This window comes from Aythya ferina (genome assembly GCF_964211825.1).
Source record: "Aythya ferina genome assembly, chromosome: 7".
Lineage (NCBI taxonomy): Eukaryota > Metazoa > Chordata > Aves > Anseriformes > Anatidae > Aythya > Aythya ferina.
In genome coordinates, this window is record NC_140302.1 from 31,081,852 (window position 1) to 31,088,653 (window position 6,802).

At 40.2% G+C, this 6,802-nt stretch overlaps 1 long non-coding RNA gene across 1 annotated transcript; it reads left to right on the forward strand.

Annotated features, from left to right (window-relative positions):
- Positions 1-4,574: 4,574 nt before the first annotated feature.
- On the forward strand, positions 4,575-5,279 carry LOC311439761. The gene is made up of 2 exons (XR_014694978.1): positions 4,575-4,653; positions 4,780-5,279. It is a non-coding gene; the product is annotated as an uncharacterized lncRNA (long non-coding RNA).
- The last annotated feature ends 1,523 nt before the right edge of the window (positions 5,280-6,802 follow it).

Here is a 6,802-nt window from a genome sequence, read left to right on the forward strand (position 1 = left end):
ATATCTGTGCACAAATTGAATCTCATATTTTGCCTCATCCTTATGGACAAGTGGGTGGGATTATTTTTTAAAAAATGGAAGGTTTGGGAAGAATGATGTGGAAATGATGTATACTTGCTAAAAATATGCCTTTGATGCTTTTGCTAATTATATCCCTCTGACTGTGAGAAAAGTCTGGCTCACAGCAAGCAAAGGAAGTAGAAATATTTCACAAAATACTTCCAAGCTTATCACGTGGACTATTTGTTAGGAAAAAAATACCTTGACATACACACATGTATCTTCCATTCACACAAATGGGGAGTCTGTGGATGCATACAAGGATAGAAATCATTTTGTGGTGAATATTTTTCTTCATTGGAATTATAACAAAGCTTCTGGTGGCAATTTTGGAGTAACACCTTTTCTAGTTGCTACCATACCCCTTAGGAACAATTTTAGAGATGAACTTCATACTTCACAGTATTTGAAATAAAGTATAAAGTATTTTTTTTTCTCTCCAGAATTCACATATCTTATAAATACATATGAGAATAGAGCCTATCAGTTCTTGCAACATTTAATTTACATTGAAAATGATGAATGTCATTCTGTAGAGAGGACTTGCTAGAATACTAATTTTTTTCTTTCTTTCTTCCTTTCTTCCTTTTTTTTTTTTTTTTTTTTTTTTTTTAAGGCAAAGCAAGATTTATGAGTGAACAGATTCACTTCCAAGATGAAACAGAAAAACATCTGCAAGATGAGAATTTACTTGCGTTATTAGTGCTATTCTTTCTGCACTGATGAGTAGTACAGATAATCTCATTCATTACAGACGTCCATAACTTTGCTAGCAAACATTTTAACTCCTTAAAGATGCCAGCACAGATCCCACACCATAGCAACAATTTTCGAGCAAAAATAGGATAAAAACTAAAAATTGTACCTCAGGACATCATTTAGCTTAGTTCATAGGCCATTGCTGTCAGGGATCTATTCTGATCTCACTTACACCACTTTTATACAAGCGTAATTAAAGGGAAATAAGGATCAATTGAAATGGATTTCAGTAGTGAGTCTGGTTACGTAAGAATAAAATCCTTTCTGGTGTGTAAGTGCTTTTATACACGGTGCACCCAGTGACTCAATATCATTTGCTGACCTTTTTTTTAGAGGGACTTCCCAATCATAAAATTATTTTCCGTCAAAACTGAGATTTTCTTTCATTGATTTTAACAAAAAAGTCTCAAATTCAAGGGGAATGCTTCATTAAGCACTCTGGTTTACTTTGTTTCAATTCAATTTCTTCAGGCCTTTTCATCTTTAAAAGTACATTTAGAAATATGTCTGCTTTTCTTATAACATTCTGACATGATCAAAGTGGAATGTTTTAAGTACATATATATATATATATATAAAATGGAATTCTTATGTCACAGTTTTGACTTTTTCCCCATTCAAAGTGAAAAACATTTCTATACATCAGAGTTCCCCACAGGACGAGGGTGACTGGGTCTATATAGAGAAGGAAAGCCTCATCTAAGGATCCCAGAACCTAAATCCCCAGTTGCTTTGAAAACAGGACTGGTAAACTTTCAGGATCAGAATAAAAAAATATTGAAGCCATCAGGCATGTGCAAGCTGTTTATAGACCAGAAACACCTTAGACATATCAATAAATACCTTCTACTTGGAAAAAAAATAAATCTATAGTACTTGAGAGAGAAATTAATTTTAAAATCTGGGGTGAACTTTCTCATCTCTCAAGATCAGTACAAAGACACTGGTAGGTCCAGGGCCAGGCTGACATTGGTCTTCTCCCTGTCCAGTCTCAGTGCAGTTTGAGCGTCTCAATCCTGGTAGTAGAAATGCACCTTCTGCTAGCACTTGGCAAAGTACCATGTTGTGTGACAGCAGAAAACAGGGAAAATTGACTTCCAAAGGAAGGGCTATGTATGCATTAGAGGGGGACTTTGAAGAAGGCTGCAACAACAAAGCCAAGAAGCAGACCAGTTCCATGCACCATTGCTAAATTCTCAGCTATATTTCTTTCACACACATTCTGATGAGGGTGGGTAACATGTAGAATTGTAAGTCATTCCCTTATCATGTCTCAGAATGCTTATTGGTATTGTGTGTGTACTAGGGGGCTTTGTAAACAAAGCGTTAGATCTTTTTTTTTTTTTTTTTTTTTTTTTTTTAATATATAGATATTAAAATTGACATTTTAAGAAGCATAAGAATGAATATTATTCCTGGAAACATTTTGTAGTTTCAAAGTCAAGCTGACTTGTGATCTAAAAGAGCAAATTTCATCAAGTGTTGTCTGCAAGCAGACACATACGTGGCACTCCCATAATCATGTATCATCAGAAATAAAGATTTTTCCATTTGTAATAGAAAGAGGCCATTTAAGTGTTCTGTAATTGTTAGTGGTTGAGCCTGGATGAAATGCCGTGGGGCTCTCTTAAACCTGCAATGCCTTACAGAGTCACCTACCTGTTGGGGAGGACCTCTCTGGTGTAGTGCCACCATCACACTGGCAGTGACGAGGCTGAGACCTTCTGCATGGTTTTGCTCTTGGGCAAAATAACTTCCAATTTTCAAAGAGGTCAGGTGGACTTCTGGGCCTGGCTCAAGCTGAAATTTGGGTGTCTTGTCTCCCTGTGGCTTGTCTGAAAGTCCCAGGCTAATATGTTCAGTGTTGTAGAAATATTCTGACTTCAAAAGAGCACGATATGCAACCATAACCACTCAGGGGTTCTGATGCTGATAATACAGTACTTAGAGGGGACTGCTCATGCTATCCAGGATGATAATACCAGAATTCACAAGAAAGAGCTGTGAGCCTCTAGCACTTACCAGCTGTAATACTGAACAGATTACACAGAAAAATCAGGCAAAAAAAGTAATATGCTTTCACCTCACAGCAAGAAACGCTGAAGTTCAGGAAGAGGAAATGTGTATTAAGAGAGCAGGTTAAAAATCTACATTATCCCAGACTTTCATGAAATCAAAATGATAGGCACGATGCTAAGTTATTATAATGTATTTATTACCGGAATTGCTTTCATATTTAACTGATTTGGCCCATCTTGAGACCTGTTTTAAAATGCACCACCTTGTCCACCTTTCCATTTTCATATGAAAAACAGGAAAGCAAAAACTAATTTACTCAGGGAGACACATCGACTGTTTGCCCGTTTATCTCTTACAGACCACCCCTCAGTCCAATGTTGACAGTACATGATATTCCATTAATCTGCCTAATGAAAATTTAACCAGTGTTATAAACAAATAATTGGCTATTATCCTCTCAAAGATCCCGAATAAATTACTTCTGCTTATTTTTTCCCCTCTTCTCTCTCTCTATCTTGTCCCCCCCTCCTTGCCCCCATGCAAAAGCTGGCTCTTTCCGATTGATGTTGAAAAATAAACCCTATAGCTGCCACTCTGCTACTGCAAGCATTGAAACCTGGGATGGTTGCAAAAGGGGATGCTTAAGGACAGCCTCTACCTACTTCAACTGTGGTGCTTTTTGAAGAGGACCTGGGCAGTGCAGGCTGGGTCTCTGCTCCCGCCCCCGCCTGCTCCCTGAGGTTCCTCTGGTGCCTGATTTGCCTCCAATTACATCCCCAGTTCTTCTCTGAAGTCACACAAGTCACAGCCTTCTTCCCTTATCACTTGTGCTGGCTTCCCTTCTTCATCTTGTGTGCCTGCGTAGTGATAGGGTAGGTTTTTTCCCTTCAACATCCAAGCAGTGCAAAATGTCTCTTCATTTACAGCAATTAAAGTTGAGAGGGATTTTCACATAATGAATCATCCAAACAGTTATTTAGTAAATGCTGATCCTTAGGTCACTGGGCTTGTGGTGCTGCTGCCTGGCAAAGCCTCTGCTGTACACCTCTTCCTTGCAGGTGACATCAGGATGCCAGCACCAGCATCACCACAGCTCAGTTATGTGCATGAAGGAGCCAGATATTCTGCACAGCATCCCAACATCAGCATGGACCTGCCCAGCCGCGACTCCATCCTCCCCCTGACTGGCTGGGCAGTACAAAACTTCTGTACCAGCTATAGGGGATACACTCAGCTTTTGTTTATTGTCAGCAAGACATAAATTATTAAATTTCATCATTATTTTCATAATAATACATTTTTTTTTCCAAGCAGATCTTTGCAATTTGCACAGTGTTCCTCCACAAACAAGAAAACTGCAATTTTTAAATATTTGTGTGAGCTAAAACAGAGATGAGCGAGCAGAACATTTTTCAGGATTTACCTGAAATGCTTTGCACAGATCCTTACATCATTTAGGATGTTGTCCATTGCTAAAACACACCCCAGTGTTCACAGACACATTAATATACAGCTGAACATAAAATTAATTTTATTTTCCATCTGATAGGTGCACAGGGGAGAAAAAAAAAAAAAAAGAAAGAAAGGTCTAAATAAAAACTTTTACGCTATTTGGCAAACCTAAATAATTAATTTCTGTTTTGGTCCCTCTCTCTCTCTCTCTCTCTTTTTTTTTTTTTTTTTTTAATAAAGGAGGGCACTGGTTTCTTAAAAGAACTCGTTTGCTATTCATAAATGCATTGAAGAGGAAGAGGAGGAGCAATTCTGCAGAGCCTCTGCCTGAGGATGCCAATGGATGGAACAGCTCAGCTTTCTGTAAGTTACTGCCACCATGGTGAGAAGAGCAACAACTATTTGTTACAGCAAGAACCTGTTCCTTATTGTCCTATGCTGTTTTACAGACAAGAATATTATTTTTCTGCTGTCTTTTAATATATGCAGGCCATGAAGAGTGAAGGTCCATGCATGTTTCTAAACGGAGAGAGTCTGAACGCAGCTCCATCAGGGGTCAGCAGGCATGAAAAGAGGAGTGAAGTCCTGCACATGCACATCAGGCTGCAGGAGCTGGGGTGTTGGGGCTACAGCCCTGGAGTTTGGGGGTACGGGTTGCTGGGATTGTCCTGTTCCCACCCTGCAGCAGGGGACAGAAGAGCAGGTCGGCTCTCATCCTCTCGAAGCACAAGGACCGGGGCCATGGGAGGAAGGAGCTGAAGTACCCACGCAGCCCAGCCATGCTTTGTTGTCCTCAAACTGGGCAGAAAAGCCTGAAACCACTGCAAGGAGCACTGCTCTCCCCTTCTGAGCAGGAAAGGGAGAGCAAAACGAGCACTGCATTTATCTGTAAGTGCTCAAATTAAGAGTAGAAATAAGATTTCCACTATGATGACAAATTAATTCTTCCTTTCATAATTTTATTAAAATAAGCATCTTCTATCTTTTAACTAGACCTGACACATGCTTACATAGATACAACACACCATGTAACCTAATCTGCCAGCAATCTTGAAGCAATTAACTCCTTCTAATCTTTAGCTAACAAAGCCCACCATGCAAAAGGTCCCCGGAGAACAGCACTCCAAAGGCCGCCGTAAGCTCCCTCCAACTATTCCCCTATTATTCGGTGTGTAGGAGCTCATTGGAGTGCTCGGAGAGCAGGGATTCGTTTGAAACAACAAAGATGAATCATCACAGATCATAAGATCTTCATTAACTCCTTATTTCTCTACTAATTAACACAAAAGGAATGACTTGAATGGTTGACAGGCAGCGAATGACCCACAGCTCAGTGGTTAATAGGATGCAAATGATGCCTAATGAGGGTCTCTAGCTGCAGTCTGGGCATCTGGCCTACTATTTTTGTTGAGGATTCAGAGTGGGCTTGAGATGAAAACAGTTTAACCAATAACATTGGCTGCAGCTGAGTTCCTCCTAAAGTCTATGAAATTATGAGTCCAGCACGCACGAGAATTAGCTTAAACCACTCATCAACAGGTTTGTATCCACACAGCGAATCTCAGAGATAAGAAGTCTTTATCTTTCCATGAGAAACAGAACCACAATTAATTTTAAAGTATTTTTTTTCTATGTAAATAAAATAGTTGTTTTGCAAAATCCTAACAACCTTTCAGTTTACAAAGCAGACGGATTCCAAATAGCCATGATACAGGCATTCAGCATCGTTCATTCAACTCTGTGTCCCCTTTCTAACAGAAATAAATAAATAAATAAATAAATAAAATCTAGGGTGCTCCATACATTCTTTCAGAAGCTGTTTCCAGCTGAATTCTTAAACCCACCAAGATTAATTAGCAGGCTGCCAGTGAAGAGACGTGGTGCTGCCAGCACCTCCATGAGCCCCTCACCCACTGCCAGAAGCTTCAGAAGCTTTCAGAGTGACTTCAGAGTGGGAGCCGTGCACAAGATGGGTGCAGGAAGATGGGAGACCACATCTGATGTCCGTGCCATGGTCTGGGACAAGGACATCCCCCTCTGCATTTCAGGGAGCGCAAGCATGAAGGCTCCTCGTTACACTGCCAGGAATAGACAAGTTTGGGGAAAAGCGGTGTGGGGATTTATAGGAGGACTCCCCCACGTACTAGGAGAGCCCTTCAGCTGGGGTAGGTTCGTACCAGCCCCCCAAAGCTGTTCCCCTGCTTGTTCCACCCCGAGCTTCTGCTGGCCAGCATCTCTGTGCCCCCAGGTATTGCTCCAGTGATGCTGCAGGGCTAGGAAACAGCGACAACAACAAGGGAGTGCTGGTATCTCTTAAAATTCTTGTACAAATTTAGCTTTTCTTTCTTCTTTCTGTGTTAAAACTGAGAGAACAGGCTCACTATTTAGTTGCTCATTTTTATCAAAATGTTTAGACTGCCTTTCATTTTTCTAGCCAACCGCTGAGCAGGACCATAAAGTGAAACAGATCTAAAGGACTGGAAATGAAAAGTGAAATCTATTTTCATTGTGT